We start from the raw sequence: 25,739 nt of genomic DNA on the forward strand, positions 1-25,739 counted from the left end.
ACAGCTTACAGACAGCATACAGGAACTACAGAAGACACAATGCATTGTACTGTGATGTTCTGTTCCTTATTGAAATCACGTGTGCAGGGAATTGTGGGGTTTGTAGGATGCAGGTTGAGGACAGATGGCTGTTGATACAAAGTATCGGTAGTCAACCAGCTCAGCAAAGTAGTCAGACAGATCAGCAGGAGGCTAGACATAGGGAACTGTCAGAAACCATTATAAATCATGAAAAGTCTGCATATATATTAATTGATGTATACAGCAAAAAAGCTTAAGTTATGTTTTTGTGGCGTTCCCCTTTTAAAGAGACACGTGAAAAAGAAAATGTATTACAAGCTTCATCTCAGTAAATAAGGAACTTTCTAAAACACTTAAAAATGTTGCACTGTTTATGAAATAATCAAGTTGATCTTCAATACTTTAGCATTTTGTCTCTCATAACGCAGGAGTCAAATTTTGATTAATTGATAAATAATTAGATCAAATACAGCGGAGTACGGTTACTTTGCCTAGACAACGTATAAGAGTTTTTTTCCCCAATATAACCAACTGGCACAACGCTGCATGTAAAAAGAGACATTTCTGAAATGGGGTTGTGAACAGCAACTTGATTAAGAAATGATGCACAAATTTTAAATGAATATATTTAGAAAGTTGCTTATTTCTTTGAGATTAAGCTCATATTACATTCTCATTTTTGTAGCAGCTGTGGGGGAAGCATGTATATCAATACTACCAGAGAAAAGTTTCTGCTATCAAGAGCTTAATATCTCAGTGTGACACTTTCTTTGAGAAATGGCTGATCCACTCCTGTCTGCCTGTCTTGAGTATGTATTTGAACAATGTCATTGTACACATGGGGCAAACTTTGGCATGAAAACAAACATATGCAATTTTGCATACACCTGATGAGAACATGGATGACCGATTCCATGCGGATACGCATGCCAGGAGAGAAAACGCCACATTTGACACGGTCGTACAGCTTTAAGAACAACACAGCATGTAAAAACATAAGAGATTTAAAAAAAACTGTAGAGCTTATAGCAAAGCCATTAAATATCAAGTTAAGTAAAGTACTTAGTTTATGATCCCAACTGGATGCCTTTAAAGTAGGGATGAGCCGAATCCTCTATTTTGGATTCGGCCGAACCCCCGAATCCTTTGCAAAAGATCTAGCCGAATACAAAACCAAATCCAAATTTGCATATGCTAATTAGGGGTGGGAAGGGAAAAACATTTTACTTCCTTATTTTGTGACAAAAAGTCACGCGACTTCTCTCCTCACCCCTAATTTGCATATGCAAATTAGGATTTGGTCTCCGTTCGGCCAGGCAGAAGGATTCGGCTGTATCCGAATCCTGATGAAAAAGCCCGAATCCCAAACCGAATCCTGGATTCGGTGCATCCTCACTTTAAAGATAAAGAAGGTTGTTTAGCTTCAAAACACTTTATTTCGTTCCGTTTTCATATTGTTCACCAGAAATAAACTTTTAAAAATTGATTTCCTTTTTTTAAAAACAAAAAAAAGAAAGTTTCCAAAATTTCTGTAATTTAATGTTTACTAAATGTAATACTCCATTTACAGATTCTGAACTGTTACAATTGACAACATTAGTAGCATCTGTGGAATATTAGCAACTATTGCATCAAATGTAACAACTGCCTTTAATTATATTTAGGGATTAATATATTATTGAGGACAGTTTACAGACCAGTGTTCCCCGACCAGTGGCTCTTGAATAACATGTATGTTGGTCACCAACCCCAAGTTACTCCCAGTATACTCCCATACCTGTACGCAAAACAGAAAGCACAGCATTAAAAGGTTTTGTTCGCCCTTGAGAACTTTTAGTATGATGTCATTTTTTATTATTTGTGGTTTTTGAGTTATTTATCTTTTTATTCAGCAGCTCTTCAATTTGCATATTAAAGGGTGGTTCACCATTAAGGTAACTTATGTTATAGAATGGCCAATTCTAAGCAACTTTTCAATTGGTTTTCATTATTTCTAGTTTTATTAGTTATTTGCCTTTATCTTCGGACTCTTCTGAAAATATGGAGCAATATATGGCCACCGTAAAGCACAGCCTAGATTACTCAACAGAGAGAGGCCGCCTAGCAAATAATTAAAACAGATGTCTTGTGGCATGTGAAAAATTTGGGAAGCCTAAAATATTATTTAGCAAAAGTCAAATTTTTTTTCACTCTTTCTTGCAAATCACTTCTGATTCCAAAATCTTGGTTTGTCTTAAATTCGGTTGTCTTGAATGTTTAAGGTCAACCCACAGATTTTCAGTGTTTACTTCATTAGTCCATAGCACTTGCTAGATCATCTCATACAAAACAACACAGATGATTAGTGATCACATTAAGAAAGGCTGTACTTAGGTAGAGAACTGGCTAAAGAACAGATTCAAGAGTCGTAGTAAAAAGAATACTTTCTAATGTTGGTGGTAATGCAGTGGTCTGTCCTTGGTCCTTTGCTTTTTAAATTGTTTATTTTGACCTAGAGGTGGGCACTATAAATATGGCTTCTATTTTTGCAGATAAAACTAAACTGTGCAACACTATAAGTTAACGGAAGGATGCTGCCACTTTGAAGATCAATTTGACTAAATTGCAAACTGAGCTTCAATATTAAGTGCACGGTTATACACTTTGGAAATGACTGCAAGTGTTATAACCAAATGGTAATGTGTTGTGGTATACTTAAATTACATGGGGTTGGTGGGTTTTGTGGATAACAAGCTGGGTAACACTAGGCAGGGTTAGGGACTACTAAAGCAAATAAAGTCTTGCAGAAAATTGGGCATTAGCTTGAAGGATAAAAACATAATTTTGCATCGTTATATGTCCCTGGTAAAGCTTTTACCTTCAGTATGTAGTGCAGTTTTGTGTTTATGTCCTTAAAAGGGATATTAATGAGCTGGAGATCAAAGACTGAGAGGCTGCAGAAATGAGGTTGTGGAAAGCTGCTGAATCTATTACAGATCTGTTATATGTTAGTTATGTTATGCAAAATACTGCATAGCCCAGAATGCATATGCCACGTTACAATTTAATTTCTTGTGTGTGACGGTGTAAATGATTACTTATTGGTTCTAAGTTGCTTCCCGATCTATAATTTTCCCGTTCCTGTGTGTGAGATCTCGCTCTGAAGCTGCATATTCCTGTATTAAACTGAATAACAGTGCGGATATGAATTTCGTCTAAATAAAGGTTATAAGCAGCAAAGGATTGTGTGGAACTATCACTAAGTGCACGAAACGCGTAAGGTGTATTTTTTTTTTTGCAAGTTTTTTGTCCAAATAAATACTTTAACTGCATCTATTAATGGGGTGTGGACCGGTCTGTGCCAGCCTATCCCAAATATTTGCATGATGTCTGCCTCCCTGAGCTGAAGGACTGGGGCTTGAGCACTTGGACCCCCCCCCCCTCCACACGTTCCAAAAATCGTACGAATCGAGGATGAGATCTTAGGTTGATCTAAGAACAGCACTCAATAGTAAAATCCAGGTTCCGCTGTGATACATTCAGTTACATTGAGTAGGAGAAACAGCCTGCCAGAAAGCAGTTCCATCGTAAAGGGCTGGGTCTTTCTGAAAGCACATGACCAGGCAAAATGACCTGAGATTGCTGCCTACACACCAATATTACATCCAAAAAAATACACTTGCTGGTTCAGGCATAACATTGTACATGGTAAAGTGAATTATTTGCAGTGCAAACAGTGTAATTTAGAAATAAAAACAACATCATAAAAATCATGACAGAACCCCTTTAAGGCTTTGATAGTCTCTGCAGAGTAAATTGAAGCAGAGTATGAAACAGTAAGTCCATCATGATTGCATTGTTACGTGGAAAACCAGAGTCACACGTGTAATACAAAGAGGGAGGTATTGAATAGTGCAGTCAGTTATGCCATCTCCCAAAACCAGATCAGCATTTCTGTGTGGTGCTGCTGCAACTGCCACTGCGGGGCTGCCTCTTTCCTATGAACATTACACTGTGGCATTAGAAATACTGTAAAACAGATTTGGTTGCAAAGACTTAATAATAAATGTTCATGTGAATAAGCTCTTAAAATGGACTGCAGTAAAGAGATCCTCCGATGTGCCAGCCCTGAGTCACCTATATGAGTGTGAAATACAAGTCTGCAGTTTGCAATTCATGGGAGATGTATCGTACAGTTGTGGAGGCCTGCTATGTCCAATATTACGGAAGCGGATTTGTGTGAGGATATAGCACTGGAATTTAGTTGCAACAAGAGCATCAGGAATGTAATGTACCAATGTTTCTGAAATTCTTTAAAAAAAAAAAAAAAAAAAAAAAAAGAGGTTTAGAGCAGAAAGTGTTCATTACTCCTGTTGTGCAATCAAGAACAGCGCCATAAGAATTCAAGCACACACTTTGAGCATAAACCTAAGAGACCAATGATGCCAACAGCAGCTGCCCTGTGCTCTGCTTCAAACCCTGCAGCCTGTGTATTTTGTGATCAGACCACAAGACTGAGACCCCAGAGGAATGCAAAGGAAGACTCGAATGAAAAGTATTATGTTGTGTGTGTGTTTGGGGCCTAAGCACATTGCAAGGTATTGTAGTGTGACTGGAGTCTTATGTGCAACGTGTAGCACGCGACATCATAACTTAGGAGCACGTTTACTAAAATTGTAGATAAATTTACCGAGATGTTGCCCATAGCAACCAGATATTTGCTTTTGTTTTCAAGCTTGTAGGCGACGGTTTAAATCTAATTGCTGATTGGTTGCCATGGGAAACATTTCCGGAAATCTGTGGCAATATTTATCTCCAATCTTAGTAAACATGCCCATAAGTGTGTTACCAAAGAACCAAACAAAGCTCCAAGAAACCAACAGAGGACACAGTTATTCATCTCCAATATGACTAATTTATTGCAGATTGCTCAAGCACGGGCAGAGGGGCCTACAACCAGAAAAATTGTACATGGTTTACTAAATGGGGGAAGTCCAAGAACTTTCATCCGTGAGGAAATTTCCAGATCCTTTAAACTTCCTGTTGTTGGGGAAGAGAGACACAATGACCACACTTTTGGGTCCAGAAACCCTGCAAGTGCCAGTCTGAAAAGAGTCAAGTTCATCCTTAAGAACCTTCACAGCAGAGGCAAACGGATAGAAATGAAGGCTCTAGAAATCAGCAGTGCTGTTGGGAAAATACCGAAAGAGCACCTACAGTGTGACATGAAGGCCAAAGGACTAAGGTTAGCTGACTCAGTTGACTCAAAAAATAGCATCTTAATTGGAGGAGATTACTACTGTAGTGTAATATCTGGGAGATTGGGGAGAATCTCTTGTTGCACTTGAAACCACCCTTGGGTGGACTCTACAAGAGCCAGTTCAGATAGTCAGTGTAACTGACATCACAAGTGTTGGAGTCGTGAATAGAAGTGTCGCAGATGAAACCCTTATCTGCAGTCAACTGCGAACCTTTGGAAATTGGAATCCTTAGGGTGGTGGCAGAAGGGGAGATTAGTCACCCAGCGACTAATCTCCCCAAATGCCTTCTCACTGCCAATAACGCGAATCGTTGGTGGGATGGCATGCGTATAGCTTCGTTTTTCAAAGTCACCCGAAGTTGTCTTGCGAGGAAACTTTGGGTGGCTTCGGCATTCCGAAGCCATAAGAATATGAATCGCCGGCGGGAAGGTATTTTTGGGGATATTAGTTGCCCACAGTAGAGAAGATTTTTCGCTGGACAACTTAATTGCCCAGTCTGCCACCACCCTTAGAGGTGACAAGAGGAAAAAAATGGTAAACTCAAAATCTCATCCACAGTTAAGTACATTACAGGAAGATATGTGACAGAACTACCTTGGCCATCATACTTGGCAAACAACTTTACTGTGGCTAAAGGAAAGTTTGATCACTTGATGAAAAGGCTTTCTACAGATTTTCCTCTCTACCACAATGGTCTAATCCAGGAGTAGCTCAAAGAGGGTTTAGTTGAGGATGTGAACATAAGTGAACACCTGACTGCCTTTAAGGATGAGTGTTTGGCCACACTGGCAGATTGGTCACCAGGAAACAAATCTCTTCTTTGCGGCAACTAATCTCCCTGATCTGCCTTCCACTGGCTAAAATGAAAATCACCTGCGGGCAGGAGCGTTCGTTTTCAGAAGTCGCCCGAAGTTTCCTCGTGAGGCAATTACGGGCGACTTCGGAAAATGAAGAACTCCGAATGCCAGCCCCCAGGCGATTTTCATTTTAGCCGGCAGAAGGCAGATAGGTGATATTAGTCACCGTAAAGAAAAGCAGATTTGTCGCCTGTTGACTAATCTCCCCGTGTGGCCAGACCCTAGTATGGAGTATTAGTTACCTAATCATGCAGTGATAAGAGTAGAAAAGAACAACTAAGCTGAGAATATGACTTATGAAGATTTTCATTCATCCAGGTCATGGTATATCTAGTATAAGTAAATCTAAAAACAACTGGACTTGCTGAGTAATCAATGAATCAATTCATTGATTACTCAGCAAGTCCAAATGTTTTTAGATTTACCTATACTAGATAAGATGAGAATAGTGGTTGATGCTTTATTGCTTGATAAGGGGCAAGTATCACTGAATGAATGCCTACGGACAGGACCAAATCTTAATCCTGACCTCAAAATCTTTAGTAATTTCAGACTTCACAAGATTGCCTTGATGGCAGACATTACAATTACCTTCTTGGGGTAAGGTCACACTGGGCTTTTCGAACGCCTTCCCTCAATCTCCCCCCGAAACGCCCAGTGTGACCTTACCCTTACAAATCAGCATTGCAGAAAAGAACAGAAACTCTGTCAGACTTCTTTGGACTAATGATAGTCCAAGACCTATGCCTATGCCACATCCAAGGAGGCAAGGGAGATTATGCTTGCTGCAGGTATGTTCTTTGTAAAAGGGTTACTAATTCAAGTGAATTAAAACTCAAATGGCAAGAGAACAACACTGAACAAGGGTCTATACTATGTGGACCAAAGTACTGCAAGATCCTTGGCCTCAAATGGAGAACAGAGACTGATGACTTTGTAGTTGACCTACAAACACTTTAGTATTCTTAAAAGACAGTATGAAATACAAAGAGGTGTGTTTTGATGACATCAGCACATATTTTTGACCCTGGATGAAATGGATTCTTGTCACCATTCACAGTTAGGGTGAAGATCCTTCTATAGGGAATTATGGGAAATGTAGCATTAGCTGGCATGAACAACTACTACCAGACTTAACAAGTAAGTGGTTCAGTGATAACTCAGTGATATTTAGAACTGCTGGTTACAAACTCTATCCATCCCCCAGGCAATATGGTCAGGTTCCTTCAGATTCAACTGCATGTTTTCTGTGATACCAGTAAATCTGCTTATGGAGCTGTTGCTTATGCGCAATATAACACGAAAGGTATTGCATCTACCTGCTCTGCACGAGTTGCACTCTTCCAAGGTTAGAGTTGCTTGGAGCACAAAATGAATGAAAAAATTTATTAGATTGCCTGAGCATCCAGTCTATTCGACCCAATTTATGGTCAGACTCTGATTGCATTGCACTGAATCACAAGTTCCACAAACGTCTGAAAACCATTTGAGTAGCAGAGATAAAAATCACTAATTGAACCAACAACATAGTCACACTGTGCTGGTAAGGATAATCCTGCAGATTTCCTTACATAGGGACAGGTTTCAAATTAATTATTTAAAAATCACCTTTGGTGGCATGGGCCAGCCTGGTTACAAGGTCCACAGTCAGGGTGGTCACAAAATTCACAAATGGTCACAAGTGTCTCAGAATATACAGACATGGAATCAGATAACCAAGTGACTGTATAGAACAACTGTGATGCAGAACTGAAATGTGACCCAGTTTTTCCTCTAGAAAACCAATGGAAAGCCCTGAATACCACTTCCTTCCCTGAGAAGGTAACAAAAAAAAAATGATAAAAGTATTGTAGAAGTGATACCTATATTGGCCAACAATAAAAATATATTGCAAGCTTTTGGAGTACCAAGGCCCCTTCGTCAGGCAAAATAGGTATCAGCAACTTACAACATCACCTCAATCTAAGGTACCGACAGTGTCTCTTAACTGTTCCACTCAAGAGGCATTGTCAACATGATGGAAGTATCACCAAGTTCTTATAAGCAATCTCTGGAACAGAGAGAGTAAGGAATATTTCCTGAATTTGAGATCAGCTCGTTACACCAAAAGATGAGGATGTGCATATTCATTTATGGTTGGAGATTTGGTATTGGTTAAAGAAGAGAAAAAGCCAAGGCAAATTGGCAGACTGAAATAAATGAAACCGTTTTTCAAGGAAGAGACAATCGCATTTGTTCATGTTCTTTGAGCTTACCATCAGGGACTGTGCCGAGACCAATACAATTACTTTACCCTCTGGAAATCTAAATTGAACTTCTAATGAGAGTTCACGGGACCAGAGGATCTGTATTACAAATCTGTTCTGTATTAGTTATGTTCTACAGATTACTACAGTTCCTGGAATGCATACGCCACATGTTACAATGTTACAATAATTTCCAGTGTTTGTGATGAAAATAATTGCTTTTGGTTCTGGGTTGCCTCCTGATCTATATTTTTCCTGTTCATGTGAGTGTGGGTGTGAAGCTGCATAATCCTGCATTAAACTGAGTAACAGTGCAGATATGCATTTCATCTAAATAAAGGTTATAAGCAGAAAAGGACTGTGTGAAACTACAACACTGTGCAGAATCATTTACCAACTCTGGGTAGGTCATCTAATACAGATTCACGTGCCTTCTCCAAATCCCACCAACACCACTGTCATATGCTACGATTTTATCATAAGCAAAATCTTTAAGCAATGTATAAAAAAAACATGCCCTCAACCAACCCCTCCCCAACTAGGGCAAGCTTATAGCAAATGGCATCTCTAACTTCCACATCTAACCCTGTAGTATATTGGTACTAGCCATTAAAGCAAAGCTTATAAAATGCCCACAATTAGATAAGTTTAACAAGTCAAGGACATACAGCTATACTGCAGTCTTAGTAATCATGAGCGCATGAACCACCTTAAATATCCCTGTTGGATGGGTGCTGAAACAGCTTAAAAGCTTTGCCAAGAGCAATGAGTCACGTAAAACAGAACATGCTGCAGCAATTAAAGTTGCAAAAAGTGAATATAGACCAGGCTCAAAGAGGTTCAAGACCATGCTTTGGGTTATTTTTTAATTTTCTCCAGCAGAAAATCATTAGCCAAAACCAACTTATCAAATATGATATACTTCTGAAGTGAATAGGAGCAGCAGATGATCAAGGCAGTTTTCAGGCAGTTAAATCGATGTGAGATACATTAAAAATAATGACCAAACAATTTATATATGCAAATGGCTATCCTGTGATGATGATTGATGTTCATACCGTTTGACCAGCCCCGTGCAAGACTACAGTGATTCAGCATATCAGACAAACCACATAATCGAAGGACAGACCCCTGAAGGTCACTAGGCTACCTCAATATATGCACTTAAACAGGGTATCCAATTCTATACAGATTATTTTTAGGTCATAATGAAACAAATCTCTAACAAAAAACAGATGTTCAGCATTGCTCAAATCTGTCACCCTATATGTAAAAATATGCAAGAAGTGATTTGTAAGAAAGAGTGGGCAAAAACCCATACAACATGAATGAGCTGGATACAAAATGCATTTACATTGATAAGCTGTGATCAGTGCCAAAAGGAGTGTTACTAAATACATAATTGAAAGGGTGTCCAAACTTTGCCATTGCAAAAAAAACACACACACACACACACACACACGGTTAAAAGTTTGTGAAACCTTAGAAAAATTATTTTATATGAATGTGAATTAAAACAAAACAAATTATAATTGGTTGTCTATTCATTGAAAAAAAAATTATCCAACATATCTGCGTGGCAAAAGTAAGCGAATCGTTAGGATTATGAAAATAGTTTGAAGGAAAAATCTGGTGTTTTCAGTCAATGACATGACAATCGAATGCGAGTGTCCTGGTTATATTTAAAGGGGTTGGTCACCTTTCAGTCAACGTTTAGTGTGATGTAGGGAGTGATAATCAGAGACAATATCCTAATGGCTTCCATTTTTTATTTGTGGTTATAGCGTTATAGAACTTTTTATTCAGCAGCTTTCCAGTTTGCAATTATGGTCACTAGGGTCCAAATTATCCTACAACCATGCATTGATTTGAAGACAAGTAATTCAAAAACTATAAAAATTAAATAATGAAGACCAACTGAAAAGTTGCTTAGAAATGACCATTCTAGAACATACTAAAAGTTAACATAAGGGTGATTCAGCCCTTTAATGGCAAGGACACGCGGGCAGTTCAGGGAGATTGTCGCCCCAAAAAAGAGGCAATTTGTCTCTGGGGCAACTAATCTCCCCGAATCTGCCCGTGTGTCCTTACCTTAAAGAACTGGAATCCAGCAAAGCCTGATCACACATACAACACATTTGCGGATGTGTATCATGGTTTAAATAAAGGAGGTGTCTAAGGGCCTCAGAAAAAGTTGTTGATGACCATAAAGCTGGCAGGGTTACAAGACTCTCTCTAATGGGTTTGGACTCCACCAATTAACAGACAGATTTTGTACAAACAGAGATGGCTGACCAGAAGTGGTGAGCCATCAAAGATAACTAACTGCAAGGCAGATAATAGTCCAGGAGGTTATAAAGGAACTCCGGGTAACGTCAAAGCAAGGCCTGTCTTAAATGTTGACGTCGAGTCCAACATCAGGAGAACACTGAACAGCAATGGTATGTATGGTAGGGTAGCAAGGAGAAAGCCACTGCTCTCCCCCAAAAATATTGCCAACTGTCTACAGTCTGCTAAAGATCATGCAGGCAAACCAGAAGGATGCAAGAAGAATGTTTGGTGGACAGATGAAACCAAAATAAAACTTTTTGACTTAAATGAGAAGCATTAAATTTGGTGTCCTGGTTTGGGCATGTTTTGCTGCATCTGGCCCTGGACAGCTTGTCATCATTTATGGAACAATGAATTCTGAACTATACCAGAGAAATCTAAAGGAAAATGTCAAGACATCTGTCCATGAACTGAACCTTTAGGAGACAGCGGGTCATGCACCAAGACAATGATCCTAAAAACATAAGTCGTTCTACCAAAGAATAGTTAAAGAAGAATAAAGCGAATACTCTGGAACTGCCAGGTCCTGACATTAATCAGATGTCATTGAAACTCCTTTTTTTTCAATACATATAGTAATTGAATTTCAATAAATTTGACAAGGAGTGCCCAATGTTTCAACTGAATCTGGTAAGAGAAATAGAGAAAAAAATACTAATTAGTATTTAAGCTCTAGAACATGCGCATAAGCTCTTGAAGCCAGGAACAATTTAGCTGCAGGGGGTCGCCAACCACCCTTTCCAAGTACACGGAGGAGAGGATTTGTGTGGTTTCATGGAAATTTGCGAGTTCAATATCTTAGTAATGCATGTATAATGATGTTTTGTGGGTTTAGGGGAGAAGAGATGTTATAGAATATTGTATATGATGGTGAAAATCCCCTTTAGGTCTGCTACAAATCATTTGAAGGATTAAATTAATCCAAAAGGCTTATTTGCCTTCAATAAGGATTGATTATATCTCAGTGAAAATCAAGAACAAGGTACTCTTCATTATTACAAAAAAGGAAATTATTGGCTTCCAGTGATTCCAGGTAACAAGTTTGCAGATAATAATACCATACCTGTAATTAGCAAAATAATTTTTTTTATTTTTTTTACAAATGTTTTCCTGTAAACATTTAGCTTAAACTTCCCCAATTATGCACTGCTCCATGCTACCACATCAAAGTTCAGCATGAATTAGAGCCAAACAGCAAAAAAATCTGAAGCAAGCCAAATAAACCCATTCTTCTTGGTAGAACCTAAAAATCTGTAAGCCTCAAAGAGCCTAAAGGTCGCCATAGATGTAGCAATTGTGATCTTTCCTGGAAAAGATTGTTCGTTTCAATGCACACACACGTGACAATTCAAAGGCACCCGATCAAAGTTTTCCGCCTGGGCCAATCTGACCAATATCTCCCACCATACACCCACCGAATATCATACAAAAGATTTTTGTATGATATCAGTGCTTGTATGGCCACCTTTACTAAGAAGTGCTGTAGACAAATACAAGCATGGCTGAACAGAAGAGAATGGCAAAAATTCTAATAATAGCAGAACCTTGGGAGAGTAAGCAAAAAGGGATAAGTAGGTCAAGAAAAACAGGCTATGCATGAGGGAGACAATGGCATAATGATGAAAGAAGGGTGGCAAAATTTAAAAAGAAAAACTAAAACAAAAAAACCAGACCACCACAGTGTTAGAAAGTATGGAAGCTGACAAAGTAAAAGCAGAGTAGTTGGAAGACAAGTAAATGCCCTAATTAAGGGCAAAAGGACACTTATTTCCAACACATTCACACATCTTCAATGATTACTCAAGTCCAGTTGTTTTAGAATTACTTATATCAGATAGAAGTTACTAGATGTCACAGTATTTCATTTTACAGTCCCCATAATGTTTAGGCATGAGACATAATTCATAGATATAATTTTCTTTTAGGCCCCTCTAGCAGCTGCAGGTTCTGCTACCTCTACAGTTATATCCCAGTCACTTTGCCACAGATTATGGATAGACATATTGTGCTTGATAATAAACAGGGTCACTAATGCAACTTGTGTTGCATAATGTATACACGAGATTCAGTTCATGGTCTATCCTGCTGACTGCACTGGCATTATTATGAATACCTCAAAAGCTTCTCTCTTTTTCCTCTCAGGAGAGTCCCTAAAGCTTCTACTTGTGAACCTCATCATTACTCAAATATGTGTGCCTCCATATGATTCCTTACATATTGGTATGACTTTAGAGCTCTTTTGCACACAAACAATATTTACTGTTTAATTTTTTTGCCAATACATTACATTTTGTATATTTTGATTACCTGTGCAACTATCAAAATATAAATTTTGTATTCTGGTATTATAGCACAATAAAGAGAAAGAAGTCCAGTTTTTACTGAGGCTGCAAAACACAGTTGAAACTAAAGTAATGAGACATATTGCTGAATTGATGAACTTATCCAAAACTTAGTGGGGAAAATAAGTATTGAACTCGTCAACGTTTTTCTCGGTAAATATATTTTTGCAACAATAAGGTTGAGAAGGTCTAGAGGGAGCTCTTTGCTTTTACCCATTAGGAGACACTTCTTGTGTGATAACTCAGTAATGAGAATTCCTTTTATAGGCCATCAATTAGGACTAAATAAGTGAATATTTTTCAGGGCAAATTGTATAAATTGTGGGAAAACAAAACATGGGGGGGTTTTTCAAAAAAACTGCATCAAATTAAAAGATATCAGGTAAACCTGGAAAGACTATTGAATCAGTATCTCAATAGCTATTGCAACCAAAGATAAACTAATATAGTACAGGGTCATTCATAGGGCATCTCTCACCTTATAAATGCCCAAGATGCCATCAGACACCCACATATAGCTGAAGGTGGAAGAATAATCATCAGACATGGCTCATACACCTTGGGATCCTTGCAAAGCAAACCAAAGATAAAGCCTTTTGAGTTGAAAAAGTGTTCATCGTAATCTTATTTGCATATGCAAAGATAACTATTAAAATGGTAGCAACAAAATTTATCTAAATATAAATTATCTGGAGAAATCAAATCATTAAAGCAATACCTATTTGAAATGTATTAATGTCAAAAAGAGGAGGCCCGGAGAAAAATGTACATAAATATGGTCCCCCTGGTTAGATGGACAGCCTGCTAGAGTAAAGGCGGCCATAGACACACAGATCCGATCGTACGAATCAAGGATTCGTACGATTTTCATATCGTGTGTGGTGCGACATCTTTCATCCGGCGGAGATCGGTCGTTTGGTCGATCGGTCAAGGCTGATTTTGACACGACCGATCCCGCCGGAGCCCATTGCACATCGTAATCGGATCGTTTGGCCTTATGGCTGAACAATCAGATTTTACCCCCAATATAGCCATGCTCGTTAATGGCACATCGGGGAAAGATCCTCTTGTTTGGCGATATTGCCAAACAAGGGGATCTTTACGTCTGTGGCACCTTAACACCCACTATTAAACAACCAACTACATTTAGAGACATACATTAGTCAAAGAACAGTAAACTGGGCAAATGACTACAATGCCTATTTCTAAGTTAATTTTGTAATTTTTTGTTTAGTTTATATCTTTAGTAAAAATATGCAAACGGAAGCTTATCTGCTTGTACATAGAGCACTCGGATGGTCCTCCCAGAAGCTCATCTGAGATGGGCATACTAGAGAAATAGCCACTCATTTTGAGAATCTTCCCATTGTGGAAATATAGGCTCAGTCCAAAGCTATCTAGGTTAGTAGCCCTCAGGCACTGTGTTAGGACAAGTATATATTACATGTGGTATAGATCCATAAAAACATGCCCTTGATCTCAACATTATTGTAGGAAGGGTATATTGACTGCACTACAGAGAGGAAAAAGAAGTGTTTGCGGGGATATTAAAAACTTAAATTTTACTGTTGGTTAGATGTGTGAACAGAAAAAAAAAGCTATATTATATAAACTCTGTGTTACTGGCTTAAGTGCTCATCAAAATTTGCAATCGCGGACAGATGTAAGCTAATTCAGGCTCATATATTGCACAAATTTGAAAAAAGGTATTATAGGCTGCTCGGGTTGTATCATGCTAAAAGGACGACAGAACTCAAATGTACAGAGATTAATGCACGCAAGCAGGGTTCCACAAAATAAACCCTGTTATTTTAACACAATGCCCAGGGTGCAAAGGTCCAAAAGGTATACTTATAAATACACTATGAATTTGTCTCACTTGCCAAATTCCAGGAATCTATAATTACAAAGCTTAACTAGATTACCACGTTAATGGTAGAACGGCCATGAACCTGGGGTTTGTCTCAAAGCAAAGATCACTAAAAAGATTTTACCACATTTCAGGCTAGAAAGTGCATACCATTAAAGTAGAAGTAAACCCTAAAAATGAATGTGGTTAGAAATGCTCTATTTATACACATATTCTGGTGCAATAGAACCACATTCTGCAATAGAAAGAATCTTCAATGAAAGAATGAATATGGAGTCTGGTTATATTTTATGTTTGTTTCTGCAGCTACGCAAAGTAGAGGAATAAAAGTGTACATGAAATAAACAAAAAACATGTAGCCATGTACACTCCACTGCATATGTACAAAAAGATAGATCTGTGCTATGGTGATAGAAATTGAATTCTGTTGAGTAGAGTAGTACTAGGTAGATTAAACATTTTGAAATATCAACATTTCCTGATTGACAAGATGTGCATTTCCTGGTACTTGTGGTACTCTACTTCGCCCCTGGTGCAAAACAAAATGAAAGCACATAGCATTTCTTTGTTGTTTAACCAATAATTCTAAATACAGTCTCACAAATCTCAGAAAGGTTAAAAGTCTATGAAGACTAAAGCCGGCCATAGATGTAAAGATTTTTTTGTTATCGTGAGACCACGATTATCTTGAAACAATCGTTTAAATGTAACATTTGTCCATCAACTAAAAAGACCATTGCAACGATATTGGCAGGAAAACTTGAGGGTAGCTGCCTGCTTGGCCCTGCAAGCATTGATAGATTGCACTGGGACCCATAACATTTTTTTTAACTTGGCCAATCAATTTTCTGAAAGATGTCACACGAAAAATCGTAAGATGCACGATCGTTCGATTCCCACTAACTTCACTATAATTTGACAGATTGCACTGAAATCGGTCGTTCACCAACGAAAAATCTTTGCATCTATGTGGACCTTAAGATAGCAATGTTTACAGACACATAGCACACAGCTATCGCCTAATGTCACACCAATTAAGACAAAATTCAGTGGCAGTTACATCACTGTTCTCTGCCTATCATGCTTTCTCATGCTTCAAAAATAAACATCCAAAGCTTACAATTTTTTTTTTTTATGTTAACTATGCTAAATATTTGAGGCCTGAATTCTGAGTGAAGACTATCTGTCACTGCTACTTGTGCTTTAGGCACTGCATTATCCCATAAATAATTATTGGAAAAATTAATTCTTTAGGTGTCAGAAAACACTTATGTCGACATTTTTCTACATTGGCTTTAAAAATGCAGCAATTTAAATTATGACAAGAAAGAATACTGTTTGGGCCTCACAGTTTGAAACATAAGCTAGGGTCACACAAATAAATAACTTTACATTTTAATACAGATTTTTTTTTTTTTTTTTTTTTTTTTTAAGAGGATTTTTGTCCAAAGAATAAGAGAGACTCCACTTTGGAAAGCCTCACATGAAACTATACATTGAATAAAGGACAAGAAAATATTTGCTTCTGTCTTAGGTATGTGTATGAGCAACAGAAAATGTGCATTCACACAGCACTGAACATGCTGGCCTGGAGGAGAATGAAGGATGCTCCAGCATAATTCTGCACTGAAATATGTTTCTCCAAAGAGAAAACAGAGTTTTTAGATTTCATTTTGAAATCTGACATGGGGCCAGACATTGTCTTTTTCCCCATGTGCCTGCAGTCATGTGACTTATGCTCTGATAAACATCAGCCACTCTTTAGTCTTTACTGCTGTATTGCAAATTTGAGTGATATCGTCCCCTTCCCTATCCCCCCAGCAGCCTATACTGCAATATGCATCAAACAAAATTCTCCAAACCTGCTTGCATGTAAACCACCAGTTTTAGAAAAAGAAAATGCAGCAGAACTGGTGATCTAACTATAAACATCAGTAAACTCTTACAATATAAATTGTTTGCCAAACTGAAGGATAAATTCTGCAGGCATTAACAAAATAATATATATATATATATATATATATATATATATATATATATATATATATATATATATATATATATATATATATATATATATATATATATATATATTTTCCTACCAGATATATTGCAATTTAATATAAATGTGCTTTTAATCATTCAAGAGGAAAATAATCTGGGGGAATAAGACATGTGAAATGTGTATGACCCAGATTTTTGTAGTAAGGTGCAAGGTCAAAGCAATTCAATTATTTTGGAGGGAACCAATAGGGTTATTGTTCAATACCGTTTTTTTAAACAAAACTGCATAACTTTCAAAACAGAAAATGCAACAATTAACATCTCTTGGCCTAGTCATATATTTGAAACAGCTCTACACAGCACGCACCTCGTTCCTATTGTTTTGTAAGCATCTGCAAATATAACTCGTGTATATATTTATTATCTGTGATTGTAGTTACCCATATATCCTATAAGGGCAGATTTAGAATTGTGACTTTAGAACTCAACACAGAAAAACTTACTTTCTATTCATTCCTATGGGATTTTTCAAATGGTGAACTTTATTGATAAACAAGATTCTAAAAATTCCATAGGAATATGAACAGAAAGTGAGCAAGTTTTTCTGTGGCGAGTTCTAAATTTACACTTTGATAAATCTGCCCCAAGTGTATTATTTTAAGTACAGCACTGCGTTTAAAAAGGTAGATACATGAATAGTATAATCCCAAAGACAATATTTAAAAAGGAATAAAGAAGGGTTCACCAAAAATAAATTGCATAACTGATGAGGAAACAAAAGGACAGAACTTCACCATACAGGAAGCCACTGTACTGTTCTGAACACCAGTTTCTATATGTTGTAAAATTTCAGCCACAGCAGCATATATTAGTCATAGCTACTATTTTAAATATTGCATTCTAAATACTCTCAAGCAAAACAGAAGAATCAGAATGATAAAAGCCAGAAACACAAGATAAGTACAATGAGGCTTGCTATGGACACAAAAAAAATGTAAAGAAAAGTGCAGCACTAAAAAAACTTTGATAAAGAGGTTTTAAATTTAATTTACGCATAGATGTAATAGGGTTTTAGGCTGTGGACACATGTACATGTGTTTGCAGTGTTAAACAAACACGTGTATAAGCACACAACTACAAATTCTGCTATAATTTTCTTGTACGACTTGTTTTTAAGCAATACATCACTTATCACCCCAATATTAATCGCCATGTATCAAAAGGTAGAAAATCGTTTTTGATTCTTTTAGAAAACATACCGATTTGAAAATGCTTAAAATTAACACTCGTGAATATTGCTCAATTTACCTTGCATTGCACAATTCTTAAACATTTACAATCTGTTCAAAAAGCTGTAGAAACACAACAATGCACAGTGCATATGAGCCATCAGCAACTTCTACAATGAAATTAAAGGGGTGGTTCACCTTAAACAACTAGTTGTTTTCAGATATATCACCAAAAATAATGACTTTTTCCAATGACTTTCTATTTTCTATGTGTGACGGTTTTTCTAATATTGAAGTGTAAAGTGTAATTTTTCACCTTCTGAAGCAGCTCTGGCGACCCTAACTGTTCTAAATGGATACATTTAGTTGACACATTTCTTATCGTTGTCCCTGCTGAGCAGAGTCTCTGGGTTTCAGGTGCAGCGCGCGCTGTACAAGTGAGGATCCCTCCATACAGGTCCACAAGCGCCAGGACTGCCGAACACCGCTTATCACGGAACCGCAACGGAGACGTTGTTATACGTCTCTTCAAGGACTCACAGTCACTCACGGACTTCCGCATGGTCGGTAATATATTTTTTACCTTAATTGAGCGGGGCTGCGGTGGGAAACATCTATACCTGTAGACACCCCACGGAGGCGTCCTTTGGCTATTCCACACATTTGCACTTACCCACAGGGTTCTAGCCGCACGGCAGGTGCACAAAACCTCCTCCTCCCCCTTGAATACTGAACGGGGTTGTTACCTTGAGGAGACTTACGCTGGAGGGGTGCCTCATTGATATTTGTTGACTTTGGCACTTTTGAGACCTGGGGACATTTCAGCATCATACTTTGATTACATTTAATCAAATACCAGCATCGGATGTTTTGGAACTTTTCATTTTCTTCAATTGCCTAAGATTGTGGCACAGGATCGGAGCGCTACAGTTGGCTCCAGATACGCCACTTCTACATTACAGCATATCAACCATTACCTATGCTGGGTTACACTTAGGGAATATTTACAAGGGATCCCTTTGTACATGCAGCGCTGCTTAGTTTGGTTTTAATTGTTTTTATTTTGAGATATGGCATAGTGTTGAACAATAAATATTTCCTTTTACATATTTGAAGCATTCATGTATAATTGAGTAGTTGGGGGTCACATGGGCGGGGAGTATAGTCCCACTTGTTGTGTATATATGTCAAATTGTTGGAGGACACCCCAGCCCATCTGCCCCCACATATATTAGTATCATTGAATTTTGGTGCCCACACTGCACTTATAGTTCGTTTGGTGGTGTTTTATGTGGGTTTCATAACCGGCAGCTGTTACAATTGATACAATAGTTGCTAATACTCCAGAGATGTTGCTGAGAAATGTATCAACTGAATGTTGCAAAATTGTAACAATTAACTGAGCTGCCAGACAAACTCCAGAGACAGGAACATTCAACTTTAAACTTAGATTTTGGAAAAACAATAAAAAAATAAATAATGGAAAGTAATTGAAAAAAAAGTCTATTTCTGGGGAACAATCTAAAAACAAGTGAACTGAAAAAGGCGTTTGGAAGGTGAACAATTCCTTTAAAGATATCTCAACAAAGACCTGCCTTGAATTAAAGCTGTGTTTTATAGAAAGCTAAATGTACAACCATATATTTCACTTTCGGTGCTGCTAGGCCCTTAATACATTTGTCTAGCAAAGATTTCTGATGTTTATTTTTTTCATGTATATATTACAGATAAAAACCAATGCATATTTCTTTTAAATTGCCAGCAAGTGGATGGTGTCCCTGCACATTACACCTTTTCCCCATACCATGGCTTGTCTACACAAGATTGCCAGTAAATTCTTCTCCCAAAATGCAGAACAGCAAAGTCGTGCTCGGATATGTGCTCAACGCTAACAGCTTCATCAGGAGCCCCAGCAGCTGTTTTAAGTTAGCCCGACTGAACAGCCATTGGTTGTAAATTTATGAGACAAACAAATGCACAACATCATTGTAAAACCTGCAGCCCTGCAGATGCTATTTAACAGCCAAACCCAACATCCAATTGCAGCTTTTGAAGGCTACTGGGATTTGTGCCCCCAGCTCAATGACTACAGGCTGGACATCTGCACAGTTTGCAGACATTGGACCCATATCAGGTATAAGTTCTATTAAGAGAGAAACTGGATTGTTTCCCAGCAGCACTTATGACTCTGCAACTTTACTATATTGCACCTATATTTTTGTACAACTACAAAGCTGTTTTGATCAGGCCTGGGGGCATGAATGTGACAGACCTACCAATGATTCACTACTGCATGTTAAGAACCTATTCTACTAAAACATTTTCTGCTATGTGGATAACTGGAATCTAAACGTACAAGTGCATAAGGCTGGTTTTTTTGTAACTTAAATTTTTATTTCGCATAGCAGTGTTATCATACAGACAGCGGTTAGCCATACATTAGTGCAGTGCTCAAGAGATATATATACACACACACACACACAACAACATAGCATTATAATTACAATGTTATCTTAAAGAATTGGCATTCCAGCAGGAAAAAGAAGTAAAGGTATGGTGGAGAAGAGCCAGTCCTCAGGTCTACTGTATATAAAAACACAAATGCCCTAGATCAGTGATCCCCAACCAGTAGCTCGTGAGCAACATGTTGCTCTTCAACCCCTTGGATGTTGCTCTCATTGTCCTCAAAGCAGGTGCTTATTTTTGAATTCCAGGCTTGGAATCAAGTTTTAATTGCATAAAAACTAAGTATAGTGGCAAATAGAGCTTCCTGCAGGCTATGAGTCCACATGGGGGCTACCAAATAGCCAATCACAGCCCTTATTTGGCACCCTCAGGGACTTTTTCATGATTGTGTTTCTCTCCAACTCTTTTTACATTTGAATGTGGCTCACAGATAAAAAAAAAAAAAAAAAATGGTTGGGGAACCCTGCCCTAGATCAAGCTCCGGAAGCTAGCATTTCCCATGGTGCCCATATCTCTCAATAGAGCTTAATTTCATTATGAATTTTGGCAATGCCATATTCGAACTTCTGTTTTGCTTCTACCGGCCGCCTGCTTTCACCCAAAGTGGGTATAATGTTAGATTTCCAACTATCGATATTCTGGTAGCTGTTAGGATCTGGTTTATCAAAGCTTGGGCAGTTTTACTTGGTCTAGGGCAGTGATCCCCAACCAGTAGCTCGTGAGCAACATGATGCTCTCCAACTATTAGATTTTGCTCTCAGTGTCCTCAAAGCAGGAGCTTATTTTTGAATTCCAGGCTTGGAGGCAAATTTTAATGGCATAAAAACTAAGTATAAGGCCAAGAAGAGCCTCCTGTAGGCTGCCAGTCTACATAGGGGCTAGCAAATAGCCAATCACAGCCCTTGTTTGGCATCTCCAGGGAGTTTTTCGTGCTTCTGTTGCTCTCCAAAACCTTTTACATTTGAATGTGGCTCACATTGGGGACCCCTGCTCTAGGGAATGGTCTGCCCATCAGAAAGGTGCACATATCCACAAGAACAGGGGTCCGTAGTATTCTGCTCAATAAATCAGCAATTACAGACCATAAAGGGGTTGCATAGGGTAACCGTGCTCTGACAAATACAAATATTACTCTAGCAGGGTCAGGTTATTGTACAAGTGCTTTCTCGTGACACAGTAGGACTATTTTCTCTGGGAGGCACAGAAACTCCCTTTCCAAACAGCACAACACTTCCTTGCTCTTCTGCTGCGTTTGTTTTCGATGCAAACACACATACGCCCTTCCCTGTAAGTTTCTCTTACCGACTATCTCTGTTTCCGGGACTCCCAGGTGTAGATTAGTCCTTATTCCTCAGTGCCTGGTAGCAAATTCCCACGGTGCCCCGCGGTGGAGGGGCCGATGTTGAGGAGGTGGAGGAGGGAGGGAAGGCCGCGAACGTGAGCATGGAGCCAGTGGTGGCAGCGGCCTACCTCCCTCCCTCCTCCCCTCCTCCGGTAACCGGTGGAAGCAAGGGGAGGAGAACAGAGACACGCAAGGCCCGAACCACTGTAAGTAGGTTAATGGAACACTCCTCTCCCTGTGTTACGACACGCGAAAAGTCCAGGCAATTGACAGGACCCGGCAACAAGGCCCAACCACAGAATGAAGCAACCAATAGTAGCCGCAGGGCAAACTGAATGCAAAAAAAAAAACAGCGTAATCCCTAAGAATCGAACACGGCGTCGGGACAGCTTGAAATTTCAGCTATCGTTCTCGGTTACGTCGCCAGTCCCGCGCGCGCCCCCAGTCACTTCCATCTACAGCCGCTACCACGCGCCCTTTGACTCCCTCGAGGCGCGCTCCCAGCGAGAGAAAAAGAGATGGCGACGTGAGGAAAGCTCGGATTGGCTGACGATAACACGGTAATATGCCTCGCCCAAGACGATTGGATGGGATGTGTTCAAACGTCATCAGATACAAAACTGGGCGGAGCTACCTAAGAAGGAGGCTAAAGCTGCAGCTCTGCGTCCACTGCCTGAGCTTGTGTTGTTGTCTTCGGTGACGACAGGAAGGGGCGGGGAAGGAACCAGTGTAAAATGTATTGGGCAGCTCCGGAGATACCATTATATCCAAGCTAGAACTCCTCTCTGTGTGAATTTAGCTAATGTTTTGGGGGCCATTCCCATCCTTCTGCCCTTGACAATAAATATTCAACTCTTAAAATATCCTACGTACGATATTATAACCTAGAAAATAGATTTGCTGCATATAAAAAAGACAAGAGCAGTGTGTTTCCTGTTTTGGTGGTAATTCAACAGGAAAAAGCTGTGAATGTTCTTCGAAAGTAAAGGCCAAAAAAAGATAATTAAAAGTTCAAATCATTTATTAGGACATACAGATAACCGCCTGACGCCTTTCGTTCCTACTGGGGCACTTACTCTTAGGCTCCTGTAATTCAACAGGAACAAATTTACAAACCGCTAAATGTGGCTTAAAGTGCACACCAGAAAATCGGGAATTTATGGAAAGGATACATGGAATTTCCTCTATGATAGCTACTGTCTTGGTACTAGAACAAGGCCTTAAAACTATGATAAATATTGATTCCTTGGATTTCAACTACATTGTGTTCAGTCACGTTACGTAAAACCCTTGTACCTAGGGGCACATTTACTAAGCTCAAGTGAAGGATTCAAAGTAAAAATATCGAAGTATTTTTTTGGGTACTTCGACCATCGAATAGGCTACTACGACCTTCGACTTCGATTCGAACTAAAAATCGTTCCACTATTCAACCATTCGATAGTCGAAGTATTGTCTCTTTAAAAAAAACTTTGACTACATACTTCGGCAGTTTAAACCTACCGAGGTACAATGTTAGCCTATGGGGACCTTCCCCATCACTTTTCTAAGGTTTTTTTGATCGAAGGAAAATCCTTCGAATTGTTCGATTTTCATTCAATCGTAGGATTTGCTGTAAATATTTCGAATTCGTAGGATTTTACTTCGAGGGTCGAATTCGCAGGTTTATTAACCCTCGATATTCGACCCTTAGTAAATGTGCCCCTTAGTGTTGCCACCCGGCCAGTATTTTACCAGCCTAGCCGGTAAAACACCTGCCAAGGCCGGGGCCAGTATTACAAATTTACCGGCAATGTAGCTGCCGGTAAATTTGTAATACCCTTAAAAAGACCCCTCGACCTGCCCCAAATCCCCTGTAAAAATGTAGCTTTTGTGACTTTGTACCCTTCTTGAAATGTCGGCGCCGCGGCCATGCCCCTTTTACGTCATGTCCGCCTTTTTTTGTTCCCGCCCCCCACCAGGCCGGTAAAATATTTCGGAAAAGATGGCAATCCTACTTGTACTGTGACTCAAAACAAAGACTACACATACATTATACTGGTGAGAGGAATGAGGACACCTTCAGCATCCATATTACCACATGGTACATACACAATTTAGGCTTCAGCACATAATAGACCCTCAATAACCACTTCTCTTATATCACCTACAAATACAAACCTTTGGGCTGAGTTGTGGGTAGGGTTGCCACCTGGCCAGTAAAAATTATGGTTTATCCCAATGGTATTAATAGGGAAAAAAAGATAAATATATAGGAAGGCCGGTATTTTTCCAGCAAAGGTGGCAACCCTAGTTGTGGGTCAGACAGGTCAAACATGTAATGCAAGTAGGTTGAGTGCAGAGGACCTGTTGTATTTGACTATATGTATTTAGTGGTCACAGCCTCATTGCACCCCCGCCTAATGGTTTTTAAAAATTAGTGGTGAGCACAACTTTCCCTTGTTTGTTATAGTTATACAGGAGCAGTGACCAGCTCCTTGTTGTAACTCCCACCCTTCCCAGCTATAGTCAGGTGATCCCACTGGTGGCTAATAAAAGGGCAGCCGAGTTTGGGAGTTTTACTTTGAAAGCAGCTAGTAAGTTGCAGGTAAAACTTAGTCCCTTTGTAAAATGTATAATGAAGCAATAGAATTCTTAATGAATCAGATGAAAATTGAGCATAGGATTGGCCAGATATGGGATGACTGTGACTTAGTTGGCCAACTTAAATATATTGCGATATATGGACAAATAATCCCTGTTTTGTTTAAAGGGTAAGGCATTTTTTAGTAGCTGTATGCACAAAATGTCTCAATGTCTTAAATATATTGATAATGGGTTGAGTGAAGAGGACTTCTTGTATTTGTCTATATGTAATGCAAGTAGCGTTCTGACACAATTTAAGCACCGACACGCACAGCCAGCGTCGGACTGGCCCACCAGGAAAACTCCCTGTGGGCCCAGGTTTCAGTGGGCCCTCTGGCATCTAAACATTTCATGGCCATTCCCTATTTCTTTATGGGGAAAAAATGTTTAATAATGGAAGAATAGAGTAAGTTGATATAAAAGACTAGGAGTATAAAAAGGTTGAGTGAGAAGAGGAAAAATAATAGTTTGGAAAGTGGGCCCAAGATGTTAGATTTTCTGGTGGGCCCCTGGCATACCAGTCCAATACTGAGTACAGCAGAGCAATTTCATGTGGGGTGAATCCCTGTATGATTTATTTAGTGGAAAGCAGTGTTTCCACGCACCTGGCAGTGGGATGTGCCCCTGAAACATTGCTTTCCGTCAAAATAAATCATGCAGGGTTGTACCCTGCTTGAAATAGCCCTGGCCCGCTCGCACCCCATGCTCCCCCGGTAGTTCCGCCACTGTTCCTATTAAATAACAAGCAAAAAGCCTTTGGGGTCTTTATGTTAAGAATGGGTAGGTGGTAAACATATTTTTAAATTGGAACTTTGCATCTTCTAGTGCAGAGAATGCAAATGCACTCTCTGCACTACCAATGCTCCCACGCTTGACCCACACTGAAGCCCCAAACATGACGGGGGGAGCGGGGTTGGCGGCACGGCAGTCAGGGGCAGAAAATTAGCCCTGGTGGGAAAGTTAGCCACACACCCTTTGCAACTGCACATGGTGAATTTAGCACCTATATTTGCTTACCTCAACACACACATTATTATAACAGCCCATGTACAGCAAACAAAATTAAAATGTACGTTTGTAAGTGCCCTCATACAATACATGAATACACATAGGTTTAGAAACCATTGTTTAATTGTACTGCTTTGACTGACAGAAATAGGTATACT

General features: G+C 39.1%; 1 protein-coding gene across 2 annotated transcripts in view; it reads right to left on the reverse strand.

Moving 5' to 3' along the window:
* Positions 1–22,511, reverse strand: part of ankrd11.S (ankyrin repeat domain 11 S homeolog) — a 107,989-nt gene extending 85,478 nt beyond the window's left edge. Inside the window, exon 1 of one of the 2 annotated variants that reach the window (XM_018260508.2) lies at positions 21,909–22,511. The gene's annotated coding sequence lies outside the window, so the exon portion shown is untranslated. The remainder of the gene's footprint in view (positions 1–21,908) is intronic. The other variant, XM_018260507.2, reaches the window with a different exon arrangement.
* Between the last annotated feature and the right edge of the window lie 3,228 nt (positions 22,512–25,739).

This window comes from Xenopus laevis, chromosome 4S (assembly GCF_017654675.1).
Source record: "Xenopus laevis strain J_2021 chromosome 4S, Xenopus_laevis_v10.1, whole genome shotgun sequence".
In the NCBI taxonomy this organism is placed as follows: Eukaryota; Metazoa; Chordata; class Amphibia; order Anura; family Pipidae; genus Xenopus; species Xenopus laevis.